The sequence below is a fragment of the Triticum aestivum genome, chromosome 6A, assembly GCF_018294505.1.
Source record: "Triticum aestivum cultivar Chinese Spring chromosome 6A, IWGSC CS RefSeq v2.1, whole genome shotgun sequence".
Lineage (NCBI taxonomy): Eukaryota > Viridiplantae > Streptophyta > Magnoliopsida > Poales > Poaceae > Triticum > Triticum aestivum.
Genome location: NC_057809.1, coordinates 481,444,270 through 481,466,937, shown reverse-complemented (window position 1 = coordinate 481,466,937; position 22,668 = coordinate 481,444,270). Strand labels below are relative to the sequence as shown.

The 22,668-nt window shown below is 41.9% G+C and overlaps 1 long non-coding RNA gene across 2 annotated transcripts; it reads left to right on the top strand.

Annotated features, from left to right (window-relative positions):
- The first annotated feature begins 153 nt into the window (after positions 1-153).
- On the top strand, positions 154-21,578 carry LOC123127994 (uncharacterized). 2 transcript variants are annotated; one of them, XR_006462881.1, is made up of 5 exons: positions 154-775; positions 891-953; positions 1,250-1,381; positions 2,300-3,484; positions 15,704-21,578. It is a non-coding gene; the product is annotated as an uncharacterized lncRNA (long non-coding RNA). The 2 variants fall into 2 exon arrangements; XR_006462882.1 differs by lacking the exon at positions 15,704-21,578 and having other exon boundaries at positions 2,300-2,402; positions 3,260-5,369.
- The last annotated feature ends 1,090 nt before the right edge of the window (positions 21,579-22,668 follow it).

Here is a 22,668-nt window from a genome sequence, read left to right as displayed (position 1 = left end):
TTTTTTTTACCTAATAAAGCACGGAGTGCTTCTGCCCGTCCGTCGTGGTTGTTTTGCAAAAAAGTCCCTGCAGTTTTTGGAAATTAAACCCGCAGTCCCTTCTTAAGTGAATCTGGAAAACGCTTCGTGTTTTTGTGAAAAAACCCTATTTTTGTTTGAAATTCAGTCCGCACTCCTTTGTTCCACCCCTCGACCCCGGCTGCATCTGGCGACGCCGCCACCTCGCCGCCAGCCCGCGTCATCCGCCGCCCCTTGCCGGCACGCGCTCTCCCCGTCCGCCTCCGGCCTCCATCATCTCCGCACCGGCGACCTCCCCTTGCCTCCTCCTCCTTCCCTTCTCTTCCACCTAGATTGAGAAGGGAAGCCATGGCGCTCCCGCAGCGGCTAGATCCAGACCAGCACGACCCTTCCTGTCAATCCCATCTCCACTCCAGCGCGCCGCCACCTCTGTCCCCACCCCGCCGGCGCGCCGCCAGCCCGCCTCCCGTCACCGCACGCTGCTGCCCCTCCCTCGCCGCGCGCTGCCGGAGTGCCTACCCCTGCCCCAAGTTACCCCAGCAACAGCCGCCACCGCCAGCAGCAGCAGCAGCAGCCGGAGATCCCATCTTGGGGCCGGCGCTGGTCGAGGAAGGCCCGAGTGGCGCCGCCGGCCGAGAAGCCCGCGCCAGATGACGATAGGAGCGAGGGCGTCGCCAGCCCGGACACCCCCGAGGACGACGAGCACGACGAGGCAGTAGCGACGGAGGACGAGGCCAAAGCCAGCGCGCAGGACAAGGTGATCCACCGGGCCATGAGATCTGCGCCCGCCCGCCTCCTTCCGCCAATTCGGCCCGCTTCGATTTTGATTTCTTTCTGCTCGTTGACGTGTTCATCCTCCCCCTCTGCCTCAGTGGGCGCAGGAGCAGCGCGGCGTGGTTGCGAGCTTGTCCCACGAGAACGCCCATCTCCTAAAGGTTCGTGATGACCTCCGCCTTTTCCTTCTTGAATAGCATCAACCCAACATCCTTATTCCCCTGCCTGCAAGAATGATCCAGTACCGTTTGAAACCTGCTCTGTTCGCCCATTTGTAATTAGCGATAATTAGTAATCTTTGGGTGGGTCACCTCATACATTTCTTTCACTTTGCCTTGCAAGGACAGGTTCAAAGATTCAGCAATGTTTTCTGCCATACAATTATTCTTGTTCAGTATCACATACAACCTGTTCATTGTCCAAACTTCTTGGACATGGTTCGAATCGTGCATTGCAGGCAATCTTCTTGACAAAGCTGAGGATAGTGAATGGCGGGGATGATGGTGCTGGAGAGCCGCCCCCTATTGGCGTGATAGCGCACGCTGGACTGTGGGACCTTAGCCATGCTGAGTTCAACAATAGAGTTCGGGTGGGTAAAAATTCCCTTGTACTAATAAGTATTCATAGCAAGATTAATTGAGAAGAGCGGATTGATCAGCGAAGCCTATGAAGGCAGCACTTCTTTGGCCTCCCCCAGTTTTAGCCCACTATGTCACCAATGGAGGAAACTTGGTGCAGGTTGGCTTTAAATTAATCTTCAATTAAGACAAGGTCCTCTAGAACCGAGCCAAATCGATCTGGGATGTGATAACAAAGTGCTGAAGAAATGAAGGAGGCTGGGCGGGGATATGTCATGCTTTGTTTTGTTCTGCTATAAATCTCATGCATGCTCTCTCTTTATATTTATCCATTCTTTCCCTGAAGATGAAGGTCATTCCACCAAAATTGATCCCGTCTATGATGATATCACTTCCCTTTCAAGCCAAAGTTAACATCTGCCTTCACTAACTCCATTTGTATTTGTGTATGTTGGTGACAATGGAACCTAGATTCGTTGGTTTAATGTTTTCATTCTACACTCATATTTGTATGAAGGTCTGCTGAATCTGATTAAACGATTGTTTGGATATTTGAGTAGTAGTGTCAACAATAATAACTTCAAATATGCTTTTATTTTCTCAAATCCAAGATATCGTTGATATAGTTTGGAAGTTAAGATCAACTGGGTAGATAAGGGTAGCTAGGTTTCAGAGATTAAAAGTTTTCTATTTCTTCTGCTGTGTTATTTTACTTGAAAAAATGTATTACATTGCTAAGTAACTTTATAGGCTGTGAGACATATATGAACAGGTGCGTTCATGTGTCACAAGAAACCAAGCTATCCCATGAGATCCTACGACAGATCTCCTGCCTTGCTGAAGAAGCTAGAAAAAGTTTATCATAGTTTTTCCACTGAGACAATAAATCTTTATGATAATCGTAAGTTCCTAACTACCCGCTCATACAGGTAATTCATAGAGAGGAGGAGGATGGAGAAGGCTGCTAGAGCCTGATATATTCGTTGTGACTTGGGCCTGACCATTTGGAGAGGTATATGTTGAACTGGTGAGGTACAGATTTCCATCTGTCATCTTTTCGTCAGCATTTTATTTATCTTGTGGTTTCTGCAGTCACACAAAAATTTGGGTACAATTGAAATATAGGATTATATGTATAATACTATTGAAATTAGAAGAGATGCATATGAATGTATTAGAAGCTAGAGTAGGTGCAACAACCAAAACAAACAAGGCGAGGACGCTAGGAACTACACCCAGCTCTCACAGCCACATAGCTAGCACAAGACCTTAAAGCAAAGTGCCACCATGATTCATACATGTTCCAGGAGAAACTAGAATATGAGCTACAAATGTAGTGCATCAGCAACATTGTCTGTTACTCTGCTTCATGTACAGTGCCATTGCACATTCAGTTAGGTACATCCAGGACCTTGCAACATTCAGTCAAGCTAACAGTCGAGCTTTCAGGCTCGCGTAATCGGGCCGGCCCATAACCAGGAAACGAGCACGTAAAAATGGCACGAAAAACAAAACCGCACGCGATGGGTTCGATCTCGCGAACTCAAGCTAGGTAGCAGCGACGCCAACCACATGAGCTAGCTGCCGACTACTCAAATTGCAGCGCCCCAGTTAAAGTAGTTTAGCGACAGGTCTGTTTATTTTTCTTAAATATTTTCAACAATTCTTGGAAACAAGTGTGGATGATTTTCCTTCAAATATTTGAATACATTTTTAAAATCATGAATAAATATCAAAAATTCAAACAAAATTTTGCAACCTTAACAAATTTTGAAATTCCAAATGTTTATTTTAAGATTGCCATGGGCGGTCCTCACTTGTAGCTCGATGAGATTAGTTTTTTATATGTTTTATATGAACATTCCCTTGCATGGGTGTGGTTCGGGCAGTATCGTGGATGAGCTCGTCTCGACCATGTCAGGATACATGGATGATCAGGTGGTGTGGATGATCAGGTGGTGAACGGCCGACTTGGGTTCGGGTGTCATGTCAAAATAGAAGGCACATCCATGTGCATGTATGTGTGTGAGAGAGAAGAGGGGTCTTTAGACATCACAGAAGCCGGACATGCGATATTTTTCTTTTCCCGTTGCAATGCACGGGCATTTTTGCTAGTAATTACCTATGCAATATCTGGCACAATCCGGACATTTTAGTTTTAATATTTGAAAACCTTTACTATTTAACTAGAATTTGAATTTGAATTTGAACCGGTTTGCTTGCCTAGGTAATCTTGTTTTCCATTTGCCTCTCGTTTTCCTCACCCCCACTTCACAAAAATTTCCTGTTTTATTCACCGTCTTTTTTGTGCGTCGTTTTCTCGTCAGATCTGTTTTTGAGTGCAATCTTGTTCGCTACTTCTTGTCGATATGGATAGTTCTTCTGCTATTGCATGCACTCCTTAGAACGAGGTTCTTAACTTTAAACAAAGGAGAGGGGAGAATTTAAAGGATGCTTGGTATAGGATTTGCAATGCTCATAATAGATCTATCCGTAAGCAATCTACCGTTGTTCTTCTTTGTTGTTTTTATGTGGGCATCACCACTTGATATAGATTCGTCCTTGATACGATTACCGGTGGAAATTTCTTGATGTGTCCCTCTCTTGATGCTTATAATGCTATGTGAAATTTAGTGGGTTCACCACCGCTTATGGTTAATGAAACAACTTTGACTCTTAAGCATGTTAGGGAAAGAGTAGATGCTACTGAAAAGAAAATGCTTACCAAAGAACATATTGAAAACTTGGATAAAACATGCATAATTTTTCTACTAAAATTTGGTCAAAAGCGGGAGAAATTTTTAAGTTGTTAAAAGAAAAGAGTACCGTAATTCATGAAAGAATTGAAGAAAGCCCATCTCAGATTGATAAACTGGAAGAAATCTTTAGTAATCTAAGTACGGCTTTTGCTTCCGCTAAAACCATTGAAAAAACTCCCATAAAAGTTGGCAAGATTACTCAAGTTACTAAGAACAACGGTGCAACTTCTAGTAATAGCAGTAAAGAAGATCTCAAGATTATTAGTATTCACCCGGATTTTGTTGAAGTTATAAGAGATCCTTTGTGCAAGAATGAATTCCTTAAACATGTTCCTAAGAGTATTGTCATTGAAAATTTTTATGCTAATCCTTGAAAAATTCCAAGTGCTTGATTGAAGAGTTGGATACCAAAGATGACAATACTTAGATCCTTTGCATTATGCCTAGCTAGGGGCATAAAACAATAGCGCTTGTTGGGAGACAACCCAATGAATAAAATTTATTTTTGTCTTCTTCTTTCTGTTCTTGAGTGTTTGCACAATTATGCTACTGTTATGATTGTATTTTTTGTGTTTTAATTAGTGTTTGTGCCAAGTAGAGCCTTTAGGATTATGTTGGGTGATAGTTAATTTGATCTTGCTAAAAAACACAAAGTTTTGCACCTAGTCGCAGAATTGTTTACATTTACAGATGTGCGATAAAGTCCTGAGTTTTTTTACAGAAGATTAATATACAAATTTATCACGTCGTCCTAATTTTTCAGAATTTTTAGAGTTACAGAAGTACTCGAATTCTCCATATTGCTACAGACTATTCTGTTTTTGACAAATTCTGTTTTCTTTGCGTTGTGTGTTTGTTTTGATGATTCTATTGTTTTCTTTGAAGAGTTTTTGCCATAGAAAAATTGTAATACAGTAGATATAATGCAATAATAAAATATGAATGGGTTTGCACAATACTTATAGTAGTGATTTGCTTTCTTACACTAACGGATCTCACGAAGGTTTTGTTAAGTTTTGTGTGATTGGAGTTTTCAAATTTGGGTGACTTTACGATGGATGAAGGAATAAGGATTAGCAAAAAGCTAAGATTGGGGATGCCCGTGTCATCCCAAGATAATATTCAAGAAGTATCAAGCAACTAAGCTTGAGGATGCCCCCGAGTGGCATCCCCTCTTTCTTCTAACAACCATCGGTATTTTACTTGAAACTATATTTTTATTCGTCGCATATTATGAGTATTGCTTGGAGCGTCTTGTATGATATGAGTCTTTGCTTGCTTTGCTTTGTGTTTTTAGTCATGAATCCTTGCTGGACACACCTTTTTGAGAGAGTCAAATTTATGCCATGACTTGTTATAATTGCTCTCTATGCTTCACTTAAATCTTTATGAGATATGGAATTGCTCTAGTGCTTCACTTATATCTTTTTTAGCACGGTGTGCTTTAGTATTTTTGAATAAATGCTCTTATGCTTCACTTAGATTTATTTGAGAGTTAGTAATTTTTTGAAGAAATTCTCTCTTGCTTCACTTATATTAACTTGAGAGAAGAAATTTTTGTATGCTCATGTTCTTCACTTATATTTGTTTGAGCTATATATCAAAAGAAACATATGAAACTAGTCCCAAACTGATAGATATCCAAGGAAGATATAATAAAAACTTTTATGAAGATCATTGTACAAAATAAACTTGATTTCTTGTAATAGTTTTGAGATATGTTGATATAATATGTGAGTCATGTTGATGGGTAATTATGCTTTAGTAAGAATATTGGTGTTAAGGTTTGTGATTCCCTATGCAAGCACGAAAGTCAATAGTTATTCAATTAAATTACATCCTACTTGTGGTCCATTATTCGGTGTTAGTTATGCTTAATGCTCGCTTATGAGATTTTTCGTTTCTTGGTTGGTCGCTTCTCAATCTTTTGCTAGCCTTCATTTTGCACTAAGTATGATCACTACTTGTGCATCCAAAATCCTTTAAACCAGCTTTGCCATATGAGTCCACTATACCTAGCTATACGCGGTATTCTTTTGCCGTTCTAAGCAAATTTGTATGTGTCATCTCTGATGTCTACTACACAACCTTCTTCTTGTAGACCTTGTTGGGCCTCCAAGTGCAGAGGTTTGTAGGACAGTAGAAAATTTCCCTCAAGTGAATGACCTAAGGTTTATCAATCCGTAGGAGGCGTAGGATGAAGATGGTCTCTCTCAAGCAACCCTGCAACCAAGTAACAAAGAGTCTCTTGTGTCCCCAACACACCCAATACAATGGTAAATTGTATAGGTTCACTAGTTCAGCGAAGAGATGATGATACAAGTGGTATATGGATAGTAGATAAAGGTTTTTGTAATCTAAAAATACAAAAACAGCAAGGTAACTAATAATAAAAGTGAGCACAAAATGGTATTGCAATGCATTGAAACAAGGCCTAGGGGTTCATACTTTCGCTAGTGTAAGTCCTCTCAACAATGATAACATAACTGGATCACATAACCATCCCTCAACATGAAACAAAGAATCACTCCAAAGTCACTAATAGCGGAGAACAAACGACGAGATTATGGTAGGGTACGAAACCACCTCAAAGTTATTCTTTCCAATCAATCTGTTGGGCTATTCCTATAGGTGTCACAAACAGCCCTAGAGTTCATACTAGAATAACACCTTAAGACACAAATCAACCAAAACCCTAATGTCACCTAGATACTCCAATGTCACCTCAAGTATCCATGGGTATGATTATACGATATGCATCACATAATCTCATATTCATCTATTCAACCAACACAAAGGACCTCAAAGATGCCCCAAAGTTCCTACCGGAGAATCACGACGAAAACGTGTGCCAACGCCTATGCATAGGTTCATGGGCGGAACCCGCAAGTTGATCACAAAAACATACATCAAGTTAATCACGTGATATCCCATTGTCACCACAGATACGCACGGCAAGACATATATCAAGTGTTCTCAAATCTTTAAAGACTCAATCCAATAAGATTACTTCGAAGGGGAAACTCAATTCATTACAAGAGAGAAGAGGGGGAGGATAAACATAAGATCCAACTATAATAGCAAAGCTCGCGATACATCAAGATCGTGCCAAATCAAGAACACGAGAGAGAGAGAGAGAGAGAGAGAGAGATCAAACACATAGCTACTGGTACATACCCTCAGCCCCGAGGGAGAACTACTCCCTCCTCGTCATGGAGAGCACTGGGATGATGAAGATGGCCACCGGAGAGGGATTCCCCCTCCGGCAGGGTGCCGAAACAGGTCTAGATTGGCCTTCGGTGGCTACGGAGGCTTCTGACGGCGGAACTACCGATCTATTATTCGTTCTGGAAGTTTTAGGGTACGACGATATATATGGGTGCAGGAAGTACGTCGGAGGAGCCACGGGGGCCCCACGAGGCAGGGGGGCGTGCCCTAGGGGGGGCACCCCCACCCTCCTGAGCACCTCCTGTATCTCTTGACGTGGAGTCCAAGTCTATCTGGTGGCTTTCGTTCCAAAAATAACTTCTCCAGTTGATTTCGTTCCGTTTCGACTCCGTTTGATATTCCTTTTCTTCGAAACACTGAAATAGGCATAAAACAACAAATCTGGGTTGGGCCTTCGGTTAATAGGTTAGTCCCAAAAATAATATAAAAGTGGAAAATAAAGCCCAATATGGCCCAAAACAGTAGATAATATAGCATGGAGCAATAAAAAATTATAGATACGTTGGAGACGTATCAAGCATCCCCAAGCTTAATTCCTGCTTGTCCTCGAGTAGGTAAATGATAAAAAGATAATTTTTGATGTGGAATGCTAGTTGGCATAATTTCAATGTAATTCTTCTTACTTGTGATATGAATATTCAGATCCGAAAGATTCAAGACAAAAGTTCATATTGACATAAAAATAATAATACTTCAAGCATACTGACTAAGCAATCATGTCTTCTCAAAATAACATGGCCAAAGAAAGTTATCCCAACAAAATAATAAACTCTGACTATGCTCCATCTTCACCACACAAAATATTTAAATCATGCACAACCCCGATGACAAGCCAAGCAATTGTTTCATACTTTCGATGTTCTCAAACTTTTTCAATCTTCACGCAATATATGAGCGTGAGCCATGGACATAGCACTATAGGTGGAATAGAATGGTGGTTGTGGAGAAGACAAAAAGGAGAAGATAGTCTCACATCAACTAGGCGTATCAACAGGCTATGGAGATGCCCATTAATAGATATCAATGTGAGTGAGTAGGGATTGCCATGCAACGGATGCACTAGAGCTATAAGTGTATGAAAACTCAACAAAAGAAACTAGTGGGTGTGCATCCAACTCGCTTGCTCATGAAGACCTAGGACATTTTGAGGAAGCCCATCATTGGAATATACAAGCCAAGTTCTATATTGAAAGATTCCCACTAGTATATGAAAGCGACAACATGAGAGACTCTCTACTATGAAGATCATGGTGCTACTTTGAAGCACAAGTGTGGAAAAGGATAGTAGCATTGTCCCTTTTATTTTTTTATTTTTTATTTTTATTTGGCCTTTTTTTATTTGGCCTTTATTTTATTTTTTGGCCTCCCTTTTTTTGGCCTTTCTCTCTTTTTTTTGGGACAATGCTCTATTGAATGATGATCATCACACTTCTATTTATTTACAACTCAATGATTACAGCTCGATACTAGAACAAAGTATGACTCTATATGGATGCCTCCGGTGGTGTACCAGGATATGCAATGAATCAAGAGTGACAAGTATGAAAGAATCATGAACAGTGGCTTTGCCACAAATACTATGTCAACTACATGATCAAGCTAAGCAATATGACAATGACGAATGTGTCATGATGAACGGAATGGTGGAAAGTTGCATGGCAATATATCTCGGAATGGCTATGGAAATGCCATAATAGGTAGGTATGGTGGCTGTTTTGAGGAAGGATATGGTAGGTGTATGATACCGACGAAAGGTGCGCGGTATTGGAGAGGCTAGCAATGGTGGAAGGATGAGAGTGCGTATAATTCATGGACTCAACATTAGTCATAAAGAACTCATATACTTATTGCAAAAATCTACAAGTTATCAAAACAAAGTACTACGCGCATGCTCCTAGGGGGATAGGTTGGTAGGAAAAGACCATCGCTCGTTCCCGACCGCCACTCATAAGGAAGGCAATCAATAAATAAATCATTCTCCGACTTCATCACATAACGGTTCACCATACATGCATGCTACGGGAATCACAAACTTCAACACAAGTATATCTCAAATTCACAACTACTCAACTAGCATGACTCTAATATCACCATCTCCATATCTCAAAACAATTATCAAGTATCAAACTTCTCATAGTATTCAACACACTCATAAGAGAATTTTATTATTCTTGAATACCTAGCATATTAGGATTTTAAGCAAATTACCATGCTATTTAAAACTCTCAAAATAATATAAGTGAAGCATGAGAGTTCATCTATTTCTTCAAAATAAAACTACCACCATTCTCTAAAATATATAAGTGAAGCACTAGAGCAAATGACAAACTACTCCGAAAGATATAAGTGAAGATCAATGAGTAGTCGAATAATTATGCAACTATGTGAAGACTCTCTAACATTTAATAATTTCATATCTTGGTATTCTATTAAAACAGCAAACAAAGCAAAATAAAATGACATTCTAAGAATGGCAAACATCATGTGAAGAAGCAAAAGCTTAGGATCAACCGAAACTAACCGATAGTTGTTGAAGAAGATAGGTGGGATGCCAACCGGGGCATCCCCAAGCTTAGACGCTTGAGACTTCTTGAAATATTATCTTGGGGTGCCTTGGGCATCCCCAATCTCGAGCTTTTGTGTCTTCTTAATTCCTCTCATATCACGGTCTCCCTAAATCTCAAAAGCTTCATCCACACAAAACTCAACAAGGACTCGTGAGATAAGTTAGTATAAACCATTGCAAAAACCTTATCATACTCTACTGTAGCAAATAACTAAAATTATTATTCAACATTGCATACTAAATGCCTCTGCATATTTAATAGTCCTATCCTCAAATAGAATCATTAAAGAAGCAAACATATGCAAACAAAGCAAACATAACAACAATCTGCCTAAACAGGATAGTCTGTAAAGAATGCTGCAACATCCATACTTCCCTAGCTCCAAAAATTATGAAAGAAAATTCCCACTGTAGTAAATTTATCATAGCTTAATATTCAAAATGTTTCAACATTTTATCACATTCTCACTTTTCTATTGAATTATTGCAACAGCGGTAAACTTTCTGTTTTCAAACAGAAACATGTGGACTTCTAAAACAGGCATAGTAAAGGCTATCAATGCCACTTTTACTGAAATAAAAGATGCAAAACATTGTTCTAAATAACAGCAAGCAATTCCAAATAAAATAAGTTGACGCTCCAAGCAAAACACATATCATGTGGCGAATAAAAATATAGCTCCAAGTAAAGTTACCGATGAATGAAGACGAAAGAGGGAATGCCTTCCGGGGCATCCCCAAGCTTAGGCTCTTGGTTGTCCTTGAATATTACCTTGGGGTGCCTTGGGAATCCCCAAGCTTAGGCTCTTGCCACTCCTTATTCCATAGTCCATCGAATCCTTACCCAAAACTTGAAAACTTCACAACACAAAACTTAACAGAAAACTCGTAAGCTCCGTTAGTATAAGAAAATAAATCACCACTTAGGTACTGTAATGAACTTATTTTTTATTTATATTGGTGTTAAACTTACTGTATTCCAACTTCTCTATGGTTTATAAACTATTTTACTAGCCATAGATTCATCAAAATAAGTAAACAACACATGAAAAAAGAATCTGTCAAAAACAGAACAGTCTGTAGTAATCTGGATCAAACGCATACTTCTGGAACTCATAAAATTCTCAAATAAATTGCTGGACCTGAGTAATTTATCTATTAATCATCTTCAAAAATAATTAACTAAATAGCACTCTCCAGATAAAAATTGCAGCAATTCTCGTGAGCGCTAAAGTTTCTGTCTTTGACAGCATGATCAACAAGACTTTCCCCAAGTCTTCCCAAAGGTTCTACTTGTCACAAACACTAATTAAAAGCATAAAACCACATCTAAACAGAGGATAGATGAATTTTTTATTACTAAACAGGAACAAAAAGCAAGGAACAAAAATAAAATTGGTTTGCCTCCCAACAAGCGCTATCGTTTAACGCCCCTAGCTAGGCATGATGATTTCAATGATGCTCACATAAAGGATAAGAATTGAAACATAAATAGAGCATCATGAAGAATATGACTAGCACATTTAAGTCTAAAATACTTCCTATTCATAGGGATTTTGTGAGCAAACAACTTGTGGGAACAAGAATCAACTTGCATAGGAAGGTAAAACAAGCATAACTTCAAAATTTTAAGCACATAGAGAGGAAACTTGATATTATTGCAATTCCTACAAGCATATGTTCCTCCCTCATAATAATTTTCAGTAGCATCATGAATGAATTCAACAATATAACCAGCACCTAAAGCATTCTTTTCATGATCTACAAGCATAGAAAATTTACTACTCTCCACATAAGCAAAATTCTTCTCATTCGGAATAGTGGGAGTATCACAGGAAACTTGAATACTATAAATTGTTTCCACATTAAAAGAGTAATGTTAAGAGAAGGGGTAATCATAACTATGACAAGTTTTATAAATATAATCACTAATTTTTATAGCATAAGTATCATCACAATAATCATCATAAGTAGGGGGCATGCTATCATCATTATAAACTTGCATATCAAAACTTGGGAGACTAAAAATATCATCTTCATTAATCATAGCTTCCCCAAGCTTGGGACAAACATTAATTGCAGCAAATATATTCTCAAATATGTCATCCTCATCAAACATAGCTTCCCCAAGCTTGGGCCTTTTCATATCATAAGCATAATCACTCTCATCATTAATAGTATAGATAGCACCGATAGTATAGCAATTATTATATTCTTCCAAGCAAGTGTCAAAAAGATTTTCAAGATCATAAGAAGTATCATTATCTTCCACAATTATATTTTCATGAGGCACAATAGTAATAGGGTCAGCATTATTTGGGAGAGACATCTTTTTACCTCTCTTCCTTTTTTTTTTCTTCTTCTTCACCACATCATGTGTGGGTTCAATCCTCTTTTTGGAGCTCCTTATTAATGAGATTGGTTGAATAGGAGGCTCCTCCTCGTTACATGATTCATCATAAGAAATAATAGGAGGATATTGGGAGGTCTCTTCCCTTTCATTAGTATTCTCTTCATCTCCTATTTGTTTTCTTTTCTTTATGTAATTGGCAATATAAGGATTTTCAATGCAATTCACCGCACAATACATATAAATCTTCTGTAGTTCAAAACCAAGAAGTTTATCGAGATTAAATTTTGGAATACCCTCAGTTATACGTTTCATTTCTTCATAACCCAAGAGCAAACTAAGTTCATTATGATGTGCAAGGGAAATCAAGTCATCACAATTTTTAGACACGATACGGTCATGAAACAATTTCATTTGATATTTAAGTGACCATGTTCATTGCAAAGTTCGCAAGTATGGGTAAGATATCTTAAATTTTCAGCACATTCATCTAGCTCTTCTTGCAACACTTTAGTTTCTAAGTACTTATGCCTCTTGCAATATCTATCTTCCCTATTTGGTGTGTACTTGCAAACCCAGTCTACTCCACAAAAATTGACATGTTGATAGGAGGCATTTTCATCATAACTAGTGCAATCATCATTAGCATCATGGATATTCAAAGAATTTGTACTAACAATATTGCAATCATGCTCATCATTCAAATATTTAGTGCCAAACATTTTATAGGTTTCTTCTTCTAGCACTTGAGCACAACTATCCTTTCCATCATACTCATGAAAGATATTAAAAAGGTGAAGCGTATGAGACAAACTCAATTCCATATTTTTTTATAGTTCTCTTTTATAAACTAAACTAGTGATAAAACAAGAAACTAAAATACTCGATTGCAATATCTAAAGATATACCTTCAAGCGCTAACCTCCCCGGCAACGGCGCCAGAAAAGAGCTTGATGTCTACTACACAACCTTCATCTTGTAGACGTGGGCCTCCAAGTGTAGAGGTTTGTAGGACGGTAGCAAATTTTCCTCAAGTGGATGACCTAAGGTTTATCAATCCGTAGGAGGTGTAGGATGAAGATGGTCTCTCTCAAGCAACCCTGCAACCAAATAACAAAGAGTCTCTTGTGTCCCCAACACACCCAATACAATGGTAAATTGTATAGGTGCACTAGTTCGGTGAAGAGATGGTGATACAAGTGGTATATGGATAGTAGATAAAGGTTTTTGTAATCTGAAAATATAAAAACAGCAAGGTAACTAATGATAAAAGTGAGCGTAAACGGTATTGCAATGCGTTGAAACAAGGCCTAGGGTTCATACTTTCGCTAGTGTAAGTCCTCTCAACAATGATAACATAATTGGATCATATAACCATCCATCAACATGCAACAAAGAATCACTCCAAAGTCACTACTAGTGGAACAAACGAAGAGATTATGGTAGAGTACAAAACCACCTCAAAGTTATTCTTTCCAATCGATCCATTGGGCTATTCCTATAGGTGTCACAAACAGCCCTAGAGTTCGTAGTAGAATAACACCTTAAGACACAAATCAACCAAAACCTTAATGTCACCTAGATACTCCAATGTCACCTCAAGTATCCATGGGTATGATTGTACAATATGCATCACACAATCTCATATTCATCTATTCAACCAACACAAAGGACCTCAAAGAGTGCCCCAAAGTTCCTACCGGAGAATCACGACGAAAACGTGTGCCAACCCCTATGCATAGGTTCATGGGCGGAACCCGCAATTTGATCACAAAAACATACATCAAGTTAATCACGTGATATCCCATTGTCACCACAGATACGCACGGCAAGACATATATCAAGTGTTCTCAAATCTTTAAAGACTCAATCCGATAAGATTACTTCGAAGGGGAAACTCAATTCATTACAAGAGAGAAGAGGGGGAGGAGAAACATAAGATCCAACTATAATAGCAAAGCTCGCTATACATCAAGATCGTGCCAAATCAAGAACACGAGAGAGAGAGAAAGAGAGATCAAACACATAGCTAGTGGTACATACCCTCAGCCCCGAGGGAGAACTACTCCCTCCTCGTCATGGAGAGCACCGGGATGATGAAGATGGCCACCGGAGAGGGATTCCCCCTCCGGCAGGGTGCCGGAACGGGTCTAGATTGGCTTTCGGTGGCTACGGAGGCTTCTAACGGCGGAACTCCCGATCTATTATTCGTTCTGGAAGTTTTAGGGTACGACGATATATATGGGTGCAGGATGTACGTCGGAGGAGCCACGGGGGCCCCACGAGGCAAGGGGCATGCCCTAGGGGGGCGCCCCACCCTCGTGAGCACCTCCCGTATCTCCTGATGTGGAGTCCAAGTCTATCCGGTGGCTTTCATTCCAAAAATAACTTCTCCAGTTGATTTCGTTCCGTTTCGACTCCGTTTGATATTCCTTTTCTTCGAAACACTGAAATAGGCATAAAACAACAAATCTGGGTTGGGCCTCCGGTTAATAGGTTAGTCCCAAAAATAATATAAAAGTGGAAAATAAAGCTCAATATTGCCCAAAATAGTAGATAATATAGCATGGAGCAATCAAAAATTATAGGTACGTTGGAGACGTATCAATCTCTAATTTTCAAAATAAACTTCTCTTTTGTGTGCTCGTACTGCTCATGAAACGGTAGGGGTGGCTGATATATTTCCATGCTAGATATGTTATTCTCATGATGAGTGTTTTTCACTTGTCATCGCACAAGAGTACGCCAAAGGTATTATGGATGCCCAGCCGCGAAATGAAAAATTAATTTATGTTGTGTTGTCAAATAATAAATTCCTTGGGAAGTGGTTGTATGGAAGGCACCCGTGGATACGGCTAGCCATGGAAAGTGAAAGTATGGTGAAAAAAGGAGTCCCTAATTATAAATGTAGTCCCTAATTTAGTGTTAATAATTATGCTACTGGCACATAAGTTTGGGCAAATAAATAATTTAGTTTAATATTTTATTAATTGCAAAAGGCATTTATTTAATTATTTTAACTAATGTTTTAATTATTTCAGAGCCTTTTAACATTTTATCAAAGTTTGGTTTCTCCACCATAAATACCTATGCAATATCTGGCACAACCTGGACATTTTAGTTTTAATATTTGCAAACCTTTACTATTTGACTTGATTTTGAATTTGAATTTAAACTGGTTTCGAATCAACATGAGTTTAACAACAGTAACCATGGTGACATGGCACCATTAGCAGAGGTTGACTGTAGCTTAATTATCCAGGCATTACATGATGCAATTGATCTACCCTGTTTGGCATGAACATAGCAAACCTATAGGTTTACAAAAAATTAGTTAATTTCACTCTTTGCAAAACAGTAGGTTAACCAAAAAATGTTGAGTTGACTCTTCGCAAAACTGTAGGTTAACAAAAAAAGGGTCTCAAGCAAGGTATATATATATATATACATATATATGATGTTAGCTGACTGTGAGTTGCACAGAAGAGCGGCCGTTTTAGTGCCGGGGACAACTATGCTTGTATACCGTGAGGCCCACAAAGTCACACATGTCTCTCAAACAAAGTCACACATGAATTAACAAGTTTAGCTAAGGGTTCTACTCCCAACACTTGGCTAAATGACCCTGCCTCTGTATTGTTACTCTCACATAGGCACTAAATAAAAGTTGACATTGCTCTCACATTAGCTCTGCTGGGTATGACATGCTTTCAGAATAAAATATTCTTCTAACATGTAGTCATACATGGTGTGGAAGTTGTCGCAATTAGGGCATCTCCAACAACAACGCACAAAAAATCTCCAGCATCCGTCCAAAACAAGGGGACCAGTCCACGGACACGGATGCGGGAGATCGACATCCAAATGTAGCTGCATACATTCGGCCTTCCGGATTATTTTTCCAGTCCGCATACTCAAGTAGCCCCATGCAAAAGGCATAGAAGTTCAAATAGTCGCATGCATCACTAATTTAAATTTTGAAGAGTTCAAATATACATCCCAACATTGTTGTCCCCTTTCACCGCCCGCTGATGTTCAATCAGATCTTTCTTGAGCTGATCGTGAGTTGGTCGATGCCGAATTTGTTGATGCATTTGAAGAAACACCTAAAATGTGGCCGGATTCTGGTCCGTAAGTTGGATAGGATCACCCATGTTATCAAATTTCAGAGATGCGGCAGCATCGTCACCCTCATCCTCGACGATCATGTTGTGCATGATTACACAACATGCCATCACCTCCCACAAGGTCTCCGGATCCCATTATTTTGCAGGTCCACGAGCAACTGCAAAATTGGCCTGAAGAACTCCAAATGCCCTCTCGCCATCCTTTCTAGCTGCTTCTTGTGTTTAGGCAAAGTGAGCCTTTTTCTGGCCAATTGGGTTTGAGATGGTGCTGACAAAGATAGCCCATGGAGGATAGATACCGTCAACCAGATAGTAGCCCATGTTGTATTCATGTCCATTGATAGTATAGTGGAAAGGAGGAGCTTTTCCTCCAATCAGTGTCGCAAACAACGGCAATTGTTGCAACACATTGATGTCATTGTGAGACCTAGGCATGCCAAAGAAAGCATGCAAAATGCAAAGATCATGTGATGCAACTGCTTCAACATGATGGTGGGTTTTTCGACATGACCCTGATATTGCCCTTGTAAAGCCTTCGGGCAATTCTTCCATTTCCGATGCATGCAGTCAAGAGATCCAAGCAAACCTAGCCACTCTCTTGCTTCTGAGATTACCAGGAGCCTCTCGGTGTCTAGCACAATTGGTTCTCTCAGGTACTGAGATCCGGACACCTCGAGCATGGCAGTTGCAAACCTGACCATGGCATCTCCGCATGTGCTCTCAGACATCCATAGGTACTAGTGACCAGGGGTGCGGCCGTGCACTTCTGGTGACCAGAGAAGCTAATCGTTACCACGGTGTCCTTCTTCAGGATGAAGTAGTCATCGTAGGACCGGGCACCATGGTACAAACAATCGAAGACATTCTTGCGTGTCCAAAAATGTCGATGAAAATGGTCAGAGAATAGTGCATCAGGGGCAAAGTAGTCGGCCATTAGTGTCAAATGTTGCGTGCCCTATTGCGGCTGAGAACTCGATGACCCTTGATCGAGCCCTTGAAATTGAGAACATGCTCCTCCGCACGCTCCGCGTCATTAAGGACCGCCTGCATCATTGCCATCTCATCGGAGTACTCCTCCTCATCTGACGAGCCATCGAAGGACTCAACATATTGCTCGTATATGTACTCCAAATCAGAATCCATTGCTACATACAAGAAGGGACAACTATTTTCAGCTCCGGTGATTCATCGAACAGTAGTCGGGCATGGTAGAGGATGGTATCTGGTGGGTTAGAGGACAGGGGGTTGAACGGAGACGGGGGAGAAGCGGAGGGGAGCCTTGCTGGATCGCCGGAGGTGACGGAGACACGGATTTCTGGCAGGGGTATGGCGTGGTGGCCGGGGTGGTGGAGCGGCGGCGACGGCAAGAGAGAAAAGATGGAAGGAAAGAAAATGGGGAGGATGGAGTCCCGCGTTCCGGGAAGGGTTTTGGGTGGGCATGGGGTGTTAGATTCGTATGTTTTGTGTGTCCAGACTCCCACAAACCTCCCCCCACTCTTGTCTCCATTTTGCGGGAGAAATCGCATCCGAACAGCCCCGCGGACTGATATAGGACCGCGTTGGATGGCTTTCGCGGTTCGGATAGCGCAGTTTGGACGATTGCAGGAGGTTTACGGGTCTGCCTTGGAGATGCCCTTACCCCGTGCTACTGGCCACGCTGGTCACGGCCTTCTGGGCATCATTTTTCTTAACCAAGCTAACCTCTTTCCATTGCATTGAATGGAAATACATCGGTTTTAGGAACATTCAGGAGGAGGGGAAAGAGATGTAGTGAGTGCGCCAGGAAACCCACTACATTCGCTATCCATCGAAACGCATGCTATGGGATGAGAACCTAACAACACCAAAATAAACAAGTCTTGATACATGCCCACAGAGAAGGGGCCTATCACCAGCATAACAGGGAGAAAATTAACAACAAGTACTACGGCAGGCAAACAACAACAACAACAACAATAACAAAAGAACAAAGCCAGGAAGATCAACTTCCTGGGTGCCCTAAGACAGCTCCAGGAACACCCGCATGAGGACAAGCCTATGCTCCCTTAATTGGTTGCCTGAAACAGCACAAAGCCTCATCAAGTTCATGGTACTCGACCTGATCATCTCGGTGCCAGAGCGTAGCACCTTTGCATCTCCCTCATGTTGCAGACCTGCCCCATATAAAAGAAAGGAACATGCAGAGAAAACAATTTCAAAAGGCATCTTAGTCATCTTTTTCTCAAAGGTAGCTCTGTTGTGGGCTAGCCATATGGCCCAGGTCACGGCGGCTAAGCCAACCATAAGAAACTTAAGTCCACCAGGGAGAAACTTGCAGCTCCAAATATAATATTGCCAATAGTTATTAGGGCATAACTCAGTCCTTTACACAAACCTAACCAATCGCCAGATCACTTGTGCCACCGGACAAATGAAAAATAGGTGTGTGGCAGTCTCGGGTTCGTTGCGAAAAGAGCATGATGGATTACCATGTCATTTCCTACTTTTTAGAACTTGACGAGTAAGGACAACATTCTGGGCCAACTGCCACATGAAAATTTGGATTTTGAGAGGAAGTTTAGCCTTCCTAATCCATTTATAACTGCAACCACTCAAAGGCTTCTCTAGCCATTTGTACATAGATTTTGTCGAGAACTTATCATTTTTATTTGGACCCCAATAAACCACATCATTATCAGTCGTGAGACGAATACCAGAGATATGTTCACACATCTCTCACCATTATCCAGTCCGAAACAAGAAGGTGCATCAACTGCATTGAACCTGTCTACAGTACAATCCTGATCAGTGCATATGTCGAATAGTTGGGGGAGCTACATGTTGAATGGGATCAGCCCACTAATCAAGCCCTTCCAAACTCTAGTTAGATTACCAGATTCAGTTTTGATTTTTCAACCAACGATGCGTAGCTCTGCTTCTGGGCGTCACTTGTTAGGGCTCAATACACCTCGATCTGCCTGCAACGTGAGTGACGTGGTTTGCCTCGCCTGTCATTGGGTGCTGATCTAATCGATCAATCGGGAGGATCGTGATATACGGGCAGCACGGCAGACATGGGTTGAGGGAAAGATTGTGTGGCATCATGGACGGGATGGGAGGATCGTGGTGGAGAAGATTCATAGGTAGGAGAGATGCCGATCCAATAGATCGATGGGTAGGACCGTGGTGTACATGTGACGCAGTGGACGAGCGTTCAGGGCAAGATCGTGAGGCGCCGTGGTCGGGATGGGTGGATTGTGGCGGAGGCTGAGGTCCCGTGCAACAGCCACCATGCAATAATGGAGCATAGGATCATTCATGGGGTCTAGGACAAGGACTATTGGTGCGGTCGAACTGTTTTTAGTCTGGCTATTACATGGGCGTATGCGGTTAAGTGTGGGAGGCCGAGCGGTTTTCAAATAGGAAGACCAAGTGTCAGAGATAGGGGAGCACTGCGTGGGGGCGGGGGAGAAAGACGCGGGGAGAGGGTTTGAAAAATGTTGAGATGGACGAGGACGGTAGGTCCTTTTTAGGTAGGAAGAGATAAGAGTATCTCTGGCCGATCACTTATAGTTTAGAGAGGTATACGGACTCGTATCCTTTAAGTACTCAAATCTTCTTCTCTCAAAATTAGCGGTTTCTAGCCGATCCCTTAAACTTAAATCCTTAAAAAAATTGAACACAAATTCGCTACAAATTTCATTCAAACTAGTCTGTCAAACTCAGTCCGAACTTGATTCAACCACTATTGTAAACAATATTCACATAACTTTAAACAAAATCTAAACTAAGGTTGCACTAGAACTAAACAAACTAGTCGCCATCGGTGACTTGGCCATGTTCCCCTCCCATTCCTCATCGTTGACGAGGTCGTTGCCACTCGCCCGCTCCATCCTCACCACCATTGTTCACTCTATCCCCGGCAGACCCGAGCCGTTGTCGTTGCTGGAGCAAAGATCGATGACCATCATCGTCCACAACTTGTTGTGCTCGTACTATCAGGGTTCCTCCTTGACGCGCTCTTGGTACAGGTGGTGGAACTCTGCCATGTACCCTTCGTCAGCGCGCTCTGCCTCGAGGTTCTCGTAGGCCTCCTAGTCTTCCCGCAGCTCGTGTATGGAGGCCACACGAGGGTTGACGGGGGCCAAATTCGGTAAGGCAGGGGTGCCAAAGGGGAAGTGATGGCTCTATATTTTACGCATGTTTAGAGCTTATTTCTTGCATGTTCTCTACATATATCTTGTCATATTGAACCAAATAGTTGTCCATTATGCATGATTACCACTTTTTACAATTTTCACTATGAGCATTGAATATCCTGGTTTTATTTAGCTTTGATTAGTTTTCTTTGTTTTGTTGTGTCTACATGTGTTTTGGAGCAACTTAGGACCAAGCACGATGAAAGGACCAAGGATGGGTTCAGTAAGGAGGACTTCTAGTACCAGACTTATGCATTTCGAAGAGTGGAAAATTTGATTTCCCAAAGTGCTCCAAATCAAAATCTAACACCACCAGCGCGTCGGTGTCGCTCTCCCGAATCCAACTAGCCCAAGAACGTCCAAATCATAGTCCGTATGAAGAAATGATGACCAAAATATCCAAGGCGTAAAGAACGCAATACGTCGTCTCGTATGATCACACGCGGTCGTACCAAGTTCAAACAGCTCCGAAAGTTGCCCTTTTAGACGTGATTTTTCACCAATTTCGTCCCTACTTGTTCCCACGTGGTCCTTAGATAATAAGAAAGTGTTTAGGAGAGGATAAGGTTCATCTTGAGCCCTTGGATGATCACATCAATGCAGGAATAAACCGAGAGACCTCTATATATGCACCTCCAACCCTAGGCGCGTCCATCTCTCTCCATCATCCATCAACAAGCTGCCATCATCCATCTCCACTATTGCGCCAAGACCATCTCCACAGAGAGAAGAAGGGCCAAGCTAAGAGGAGGAAGGGGAGGCACATGCCGGTGTCGTCTCCATTACTGGTGCCGCCACCATCGCCATCTCCATCATCGGTGCCATGCTCCTCTCCGACATTGGCTCCACGCTGGCTTGTAATTTCCCTCTTCCCTCTATTTTGTTTGAGTTGCTGCATTAGTTCTTGAGAATTTGGCTTAACCCTTGCATGATTAGCACTTAATGATAAGCGATACGATCATTCTCGTTATATGTATTGCGTTGATTTTCTCATGGTGTTGTGAAGGGCACCCACACAACATGGGCACCTTGTGGACATGAGGTAATTAATATTGTTATGACAGATGGTTGAGGAGGTAGGTAATGACAGGGCCTAACCCCCTTCGTCCCTGATCATTGCAATAGAGAGTGGTGGAGAACCCCAGACCTTTATGTCCTGTCCACGAGGAAACACTTATCATTGCGGTAACCCGAGTGGGGACACGTGGTGGTTGCACGAGTGTATGCAGTAACCTGAGTGGGGATGCGTACTTTATTGGCTCTGCCCATGTGAGATCATATAAAAGTAGAAGTAGTGATATGATTATAGAGTTATGCTTTTGCATGTGTTATCAGCATCATACTATTGGGGAACGTTGAATGGGAAAAAATTCCTACGCTCACCAAGATCAATCTAGGAGATGCACATCTACGAGAGGAAAGATTGGATCTACATACCCTTGTAGATCGCTAAGAGGAAGCATTAAGAAATGTGGTTGATGTAGTCGAACATCTTCGCGGTCTAATCATGATCCGTCCACGAACTCCCGATCAAGTGTCGAACGGACGGCACCTCCGCCTTCAACACACGTATGGCTTGATGATGCCTTCGCCTCCTCAATCCAATGAGCGATGGTGAGGTAGTAGCTCGAGTTCCCGGCAGCATGACAACGTGGTGACGGAGGTGGTGGACCAATCTCAGCAGAGCTTCGCTAAGCAATCCGAGAGAGAGAGAGAGGAACTACGAGGGAGAGGAAGGGCAGCGCCGTGGCATGAATGGCTGCGGCTGCCCTCCCTCTCCACCTCTATATATATGGGAAGGGAGGGGAAGGGGCACCCTAGGGTTTCCCCCTAGGTGGGGCGACGGCCACCAAGGGGAGGCGCCCTAGGGTTTGGGTGGCGCCCCCTAGGAGCCTTGCCTCCCAAGCAAGGGGGGCGCACCCTCATGGCCGAGTGGGCTAGGCTTTGGGGCGGCACCCAGCCCCTTGTGGGCTGGTGTGCCCCTCTCCCTTGGCCCATGAGGCCCCCAACACTACCCCACCCCCCGAAACCCTTTTCGGTTCTCCGACGAAACCCAGTACCTCCCGGAACACTTCCAGAATCTGAATCCC